Source organism: Xenopus laevis, chromosome 6L (genome assembly GCF_017654675.1).
Source record: "Xenopus laevis strain J_2021 chromosome 6L, Xenopus_laevis_v10.1, whole genome shotgun sequence".
Lineage (NCBI taxonomy): Eukaryota > Metazoa > Chordata > Amphibia > Anura > Pipidae > Xenopus > Xenopus laevis.
The window spans coordinates 157,994,581-158,002,080 of NC_054381.1; the positions used below are offsets into that span (position 1 = coordinate 157,994,581).

A 7,500-nucleotide genomic window follows, 5' to 3' on the forward strand; every position below is an offset into this window, starting at 1 on the left:
AGAGCTGCTGAATAAAAAGCTTAACTAAAAAAAATTAAAACTAATTTCAAATTATCTCTGAATGTCCCTACTAAAAGTTAATTTGAAGGTGAACAACCCCTTTAGGGCTAGTCCACACGGGGAGATAGCGACGCGTTTGCGGTCGCGGCGACAAAGCGCCGCGACAGTCGCCGCGACCGGCGCAGGCGACAGTTTTGTATGGGCGCCTATGTAAAAACGCCTGTGCTAACCACACGAGGCGATGCGCTTTTCAACAGTCGCCTGAAAAAGCCTGGCGAGGCATTTTCAGGCGACTGTTGAAAAGCGCATCGCCTCGTGTGGTTAGCACAGGCGTTTTTACATAGGCGCCCATACAAAACTGTCGCCTGTGCCGGTCGCGGCGACTGTCGCGGCGCTTTGTCGCCGCGACCGCAAACGCGTTGCTATCTCCCCGTGTGGAATAGCCCTTAAGCATTTGTGCAAATCAACAAGAGGTAGTGAGACCTAAATAAACTGGGGCATCATCTGAACCTTCGCTTCCTCTCCTTTAAAAACCAATATTAGAAGGTTCTGATGTAAAACCCTTAGGGAAAAGCAAATTATTAATTGGATCAGCACTCAATGTCATTTCACATTATCCGAGATCATTACAGATCAATGCTAGAATTCCATTCTTCCCTCTCTCCTACCAATAAGCTAAAGGGAGCGTGTCGGAGGGTGAATAAATGAGTGTCACGCTGTTATAATGAGGAGCCGGGGAAAGGGCTGATGTGAAAGTGACTGATGAACTGGTTGGACACACTTTATTATTTTATTCCAAGTATCAAAAATCCACCTTGCTGTATCCCGGGCATTTCACTCAATGTTATAAAGTGCCAAAATGAAATCAGATCCTTTGTTTGCAACTTTAAAGCCCACCCCAAAATTCACTCATGTACCTTTAAAGGGGTTGTTTCAGACAGTTCACCAGAAATAAAGACTTTTTCCAATTACTTTCTATTTTCTATTTGTGACCATTTTTCTAATATTGAAGTGTAAAGTTTCATTTCTCACCTTCTAAAGCAGCTCTGGGAGGGCGGGTCGCAGACTCTTAAACTGTGCTAAATCGATACATTTAGTTGATACATTTGTTATCTTTTCCCCTGTTGAGCAGAATCCCTGAGCTTCATTCAAGGCAGCTGTTGGAATTGATACAATAGTTACTGCTGATAAATGTAGCAACTAAATGTAGCAAATTGTAACAGTTCAGATGCTCCTGGATCTAAGACCCGGACCCACCAAGAACCCGCAACCCGAACCCAAATATTTACCCACTTTGATTCACTACCCACAACTCGACCCGCCGTCTACCTTCAAACAGGAAGTGATGGTGCTGCAAACGGGAAGTGATGTCATCAAAGTGGGCGGGACAGAAACAAGTTTTGTAAAACTTTAAATCGAGTAAAATATAGCCAATATTACATAAGATAAGAAATTTAGATGAGACCCGTATACCCACACCTGAAAATCCTCCCCTCATTCCGCAGGGTGCCCGCTTTTTTGCGGGTACCCGACCTGCTGCAGGACTCTACACTGAGCTGCCAGACTAAGACACGAGAGACACTAACATTAAACTTCAATTTTTGGAAAATGATAAAAAAATAAAAGATGGAAAGCAATTGAAAAAAAGTATTTGTTTATAGAGAACAATCTGAAAACAACTAAACTGAAAAAACAGTAAGGATGCACCGGGATTCGGCCGAACTGAATCCTAATGCAAATTACGGGTGTGAGGCAAATCGCGTGACTTTTTATCACAAAACAAGGAATTAAAAATGTTTCCCCTTCCCACCCCTAATTTACATATGCAAATTAGGATTTGGATTCGCTTCGGTATTCGGCAGAATAATTCTCAAAGGATTCGGGGGTTCGGGCGAATCCAAAATAGTGGATTCGGTACATCCCTTAAAAAAAAGTGTTTGGAAGATAAAGCACCCTTTTAATAAGGCTTATTACATAAGAGCTGGGTGCCAGATATTTTCCAGGCTACCCCAATATGCAGTGTCGTTTAGACAATAGACAAATACCACTTTCTTGGGAACAAGCTTATTACATACAGGCCTATGATTATATGAATTGGATTTTACAATAGAAGGTCACCTTCAATTTACGGCACACGTAGTACAGGTATAGGATCCCTTATCCGGAAACCCGATATCCAGAAAGCTCTGAATTACGGAATGGCTGTCACCCATAGACTTCATTTTATCCAAATAATTAAATTTTTTAAAAAGGATTTCCTTTTTCTCTGTAATAATAAAGCAGTAGCTTGTACTTGATCCCAACTAAGATATAATTAATCCTTATTGGAAGCAAAACCAGCCTATTAGGTTTATTTAATGTTTAAATGAATTTCTAGTAGACTTAAGGCATGATGACCCAAATTACGGAAAGATCCGTTATCCGGCAAACGCCAGGTCCCAAGCATTCTGGATAACAGGTCCAATACCTGTATATCGATTGCTGCTACTTTGGTGGCAATGAAAATGGCATCACTAGCCGACACTTGGGAGTAGGTCGGTGGCACGGGTCTTTTGGACTCCGCTACTATTGCTCAGGAATGCGCCATCACATATTAGAGGGTGAGCTGCAGCATTCTGATTGATGTGAATAGTAAGCTCATGGGCCTTAATGCAGTCAGAGCTACAGCAATAGCCAGTCTCATATAATGACATCTATAATCCATGAATTCCATTTGGCTATTCTTCCTTGTATTTAAAAACACATTGGTGAAAGACCTGAAACCAAACGGGTTAATGAGCTAATAAAACACAGAGGCCATAATGGTCTAATTGCAAAATTATCTTAATATAGTTTAATTTTTATGACAAATTACACAGATTAACGAATCTTGTGCTGCTTAATGGCTTATGCATTTTCAGGGGTCACCTCGGGGCTGCTGGGGATTCATTATCTATGGGGGGTTAATGTCCATAGCGTCTCTATGCACTGGCTGCAATTATACATTATAGCATGAATGGAAACTCATTTAGGAGGTGGAATATAGATGATGCTTCATGTTTAAGAGGATTGTCTCTTTCTCTTCCTTTGGTGGGGGGCAAAGTCCCTGCTGAAGCCATGTGTGTGTTAGTACCCCATTAGCTTTTAGAGTATTAGGGATGCACAGAATCCAGGATTCGGCCTTTTTCAGCAGGATTCGGATTTGGCCAAATTCTTGTGCCTGGCCAAACCGAATTTGCATATGTACGGAAATCACGTGACTTTTCGTCACAAAATAAAAAAATTTTCCTTCGGTTCGGTATTCATCCGAATCTTTCAACAAGGATTCAGCCGAATCCCAAATAGTGGATTCAGTGCATCCCTAGAGAGTATACAGATGAACCAATGGCAGTACATGTAGCAGTAAGTTCATTATAGATTGTAACGAGAGCTGGAAATGACCAGTATTATCATAAATAAATAGAACAAATAGCCAGAACTAGATGTAGAGAGTTATATTCTGAGACAATTAGTTTTGTTTTATTATTTGTGGTTTTTCAGTTATTAAGCCTTACAATATCAGCCACCTGGTTGCTAGGATCCAATTTACCCTAGCAACTATACAATGATTTGAATAAGAGACTGGAATATGAATAGGAGATGACTAATAAAAAGGAGCAATAACAATTAATGTGTAGCCGTAGATGGGGTCAGTGACCCCCCCATTTGAAAACCTAAACAAAATAATGAATAATTGAAATGCTGTTTAGAATTGGCCATACTATAACATACTAAATGTTAACTTAAAAGGTAAACCACCCTTTAATGTATGATGTCACAATCGCATTATATGTAAATTTTGAGATGATGAACAATTTCAAGCATTTTCCCAGAGCTACTGATCACTGTGGGAATAAAATTGGCCCATATGCCATTGCCCTGAAGGAACAGACATTTGATCAGGCTGGGATAGTTTCCACATCTCAGAGATCACATCACTATCTTGTTACTTCAGATATACACTCATATTATATTCTAATCAAGAGCCATGAATATGCTGTAAATTATATAGTGAATAAAGTACCCCCTTTTGTAAAATATAAGGATATTATAAGTTACCGAGGAGTTTCATGACCGTAAAAGTACTGGGGGTACTTTATTTATTATAATACACACGTTTCAGTGAGTCATGTGACAGAAATGACATCAGAACTCACCGTTTATAACTGATGACATCAGAACTCACCGTTTATAAGGATATAATTTACAAGATATTCATGGCTTTTGTGTATTATATCATTATATAAATAGGGCTTAGTGATGCCATCGGTTATAATTGGAGCTTAGTGATGTCATTTCTGCCACATGACTCACTGAAACTTGTTTTATAATAAATAAAGTACAGGTATTCAGCATACTCGGGACCTGAGTTTTTCTGGATAACAGATCTTTCTGTAATTTGGATCTTCATAACTTAAATCTAATAGAAAGTCATGCAAACATTAAATAAACCCAATAGGCTGGTTCTGCCTTCTATAAGGATTAATTATATCTTAGTTGGGATCAAGTACAGGCAATAAAATGGGGTCTATGGGAGATGGCTTTTCTGTAATTTGGGGTTTTCTGGATAATGGGTTTTTCGGATAACGGATCCCATACCTGTACCACCTGTTGCAAAATATGAGCGTATTCAAAATCCCCTCAGCTTTTCATGACCTGTATATGGTCATGGAACTCCTCTGTAAGTTAGAATATCCTTATATTTTACAATAGGGGTTAGTCTATTTACTATATAACCCTTTGTTCATACAGCGCTGCCATGATTACACAGGGCTTTATAGAGTTCGGCCAATCAATGCAGGACCCTAGTGCCAACCACAAAGCCCCCCTGTCTAACCTTTACTCACAAAACACATCTGTGAGACTTTCTCAACAGCGGCTCATGCAAAGGAACTAGCGCTCTTCTCAATTCTGCATTCAACACTTGTATAATTATAGCCTGTGCCTCACTGCACAATTATGGGGGAAGCGAGCAATTGCGTGTTACATTATCACGTATTCTGCCAAAACACACGATTATTGTACGATGTCACAATGGTGCCGCCCTACTTCTCTACACAAACAGGTGTTTATCTGTGAATGCACCTCGGGCTATGGGAACCACACGGACATCTTCTTGCAAACAAATACAGATTTCTTTAAGCGTGTTTGTGTATCAGACCACCGGATTATGATAGGATTATAATCTAACATATGAATTGTATTTAGCTAAACAGAACGTCTATTGCAGTCCCATTATAGCCAATGGCAAGTATCAGTGTATCTTCTGTATACATTCAGGACAATGGGCTGTGAATATTATACGGCTACTTCTTTCGACCCAAAAACTGGTATTTCTGCCGAATGTAAACAGAAATGCTTTCAACATGAATTTCATTCATTAAATCAATAAACATGTATAATTAATGTGTTCTGGAAAGTTGTTCAGAATTACATTTTATTTCACTATACAAAATATTTTTTGGGTGGAAGACCCCTTTACAAGCTTGGCATCTCAAAACAAAACAGGGGACATTCTTAAATGATAGGGATATTAGCCTGTGACCAAATAAAGGCACAAGGCTGCAGGCTGAGTGGGAACTCTGAGTATCACTCATGTATTATAAGGGATAATGTACCCCCTACTGTAAATGATAAGGATATTAGAAGTCACTGAGGGGTTGTTCTGTGACCATATAAAGGCACAAGGCTGCAGGCTGAGCTATACAGGGAACTCTGAGTATCACTCATGTATTATAAGGGATAATGTACCCCCTACTGTAAATGATAAGGATATTAGAAGTCACTGAGGGGTTGTTCTGTGACCATATAAAGGCACAAGGCTGCAGGCTAAGTTATACAGGGAACTCTGAGTATCACTCGTGTATTATAAGGGATAATGTACCCCCTACTGTAAATGATAAGAATATAAGAAGTCACTGAGGGGTTCTGTGACCATATAAAGGCACAAGGCTGCAGGCTGAGTTATACAGGGAACTCTGAGTATCGCTCATATATTATAGGGATAATGTACCCCCTACTGTAAATGATAAGGATATTAGAAGTCACTGAGGGGTTGTTCTGTGACCATATAAAGACACAAGGCTGCAGGCTGAGTTATACAGGGAACTCTGAGTATCACTCATGTATTATAAGGGATAATGTACCCCCTACTGTAAATGATAAGGATATTAGAAGTCACTGAGGGTTTTTTTTCCGTGACCATATAAAGGCACAAGGCTGCCCCTACTGTAAATAAGGATATTAGATATACAGATTACAGAACTCCAACAACATGGCTCTACAATACCTAAAGCACATATTAGTTATCTGCCCATGTAGATAAATAAAGCATGAGTGTTCTGACAGACGAGACATATTCTGAGCAGTTTTCAATGGCTATTAATTATTTTCTCTATCGAGACACCGTGTCAATCGTTTGTTTTAATTTAAATCTACATTCAGTTGCACCTCCTTTCATGAAATAAATTGTAAGTCTATATTATCGTTGTGAAAGTAAAACAAAGAGCGGGACACTGAAGTAAAACACATTGCTGACCCCCCCAAAGGGAAAAGAAACTGGGTCACAGGTCGAAGAGCATTAACACTATGGGTCGCTGATCTGTTGTCATGGCAATGAGGATTTCCACACACAATAGCCTGATTTCCTAAAGCCTGGGATTATTGAGGCACATATACGGTGCTCATTTTTTAATTAACTCTTAGTGTGATGAAGAAAGTGATACTCTGAGACAATTTGCAATTGGTTTCCATTTTTTATTATTTTTAGCTTTTTAATCAGCAGTTCTCCAGTTTGCCGTTTCAGCAATGTGGTTGCTAGGCTCCAAATTCCCCTAGCAACCATGCATTGAATTGAATAAGAGACTGGAATATGAATAGGAGAGGCCAGAATAGAGGGATCAGTAATAAAAAGTACCAATAACAAAACATTTGTAGCCTTATAAAGCATTTGTTTTTCTGACGGGGTCAGCGACCCCCATATGAAAGTTGCAAAGAGAAGGCGGCAAATAATTCAAAAACTATAGAAAATACGTAGTGAAGGCCAATTGAAAAGTTACTTAACTTTTAGTATGCTTTAGAATGGCTAATTCTGTGATGTGAACCACCCCTTTAACTCCCTTTCCCATAATACCTCAGACCAGCAATATACAGACAGGTATGAATAGCTAGTAAGTAGTATAATGAGCAAACAGGCATGGACCCCATGGGTCATTATAGTATTAGTACCAGAAAAGTACCAAACACTGAAGGCAGGTGTAGCGGGGAGATCCCCTACACATTTATTAGTCATTTCATGTAACGTTTCGGGGGCATGCTCCTTCGTCAGACATGATGATTTTCTGGCATTAGTATATTGGGAGAGGTGCCGACCCCTCCAACGAACACAGGGCATTCGCTTTCTGGAGAGACTTGGGAAAAAAAGGAAAATAGCTTGCTGCTCATTAGGGTAAGGGCACACAGGCAGATTCAGGGAGATTAGTT

At 39.7% G+C, this 7,500-nt stretch overlaps 1 protein-coding gene across 18 annotated transcripts in view; it reads right to left on the reverse strand.

The window, feature by feature from the left end:
- ptk2.L (protein tyrosine kinase 2 L homeolog) overlaps positions 1–7,500 on the reverse strand; it is a 215,009-nt gene that overhangs the window by 124,208 nt on the left and 83,301 nt on the right. Inside the window, exon 1 of one of the 18 annotated variants that reach the window (XM_041565380.1) lies at positions 1,033–1,157. The gene's annotated coding sequence lies outside the window, so the exon portion shown is untranslated. 18 annotated transcript variants of the gene reach the window in all.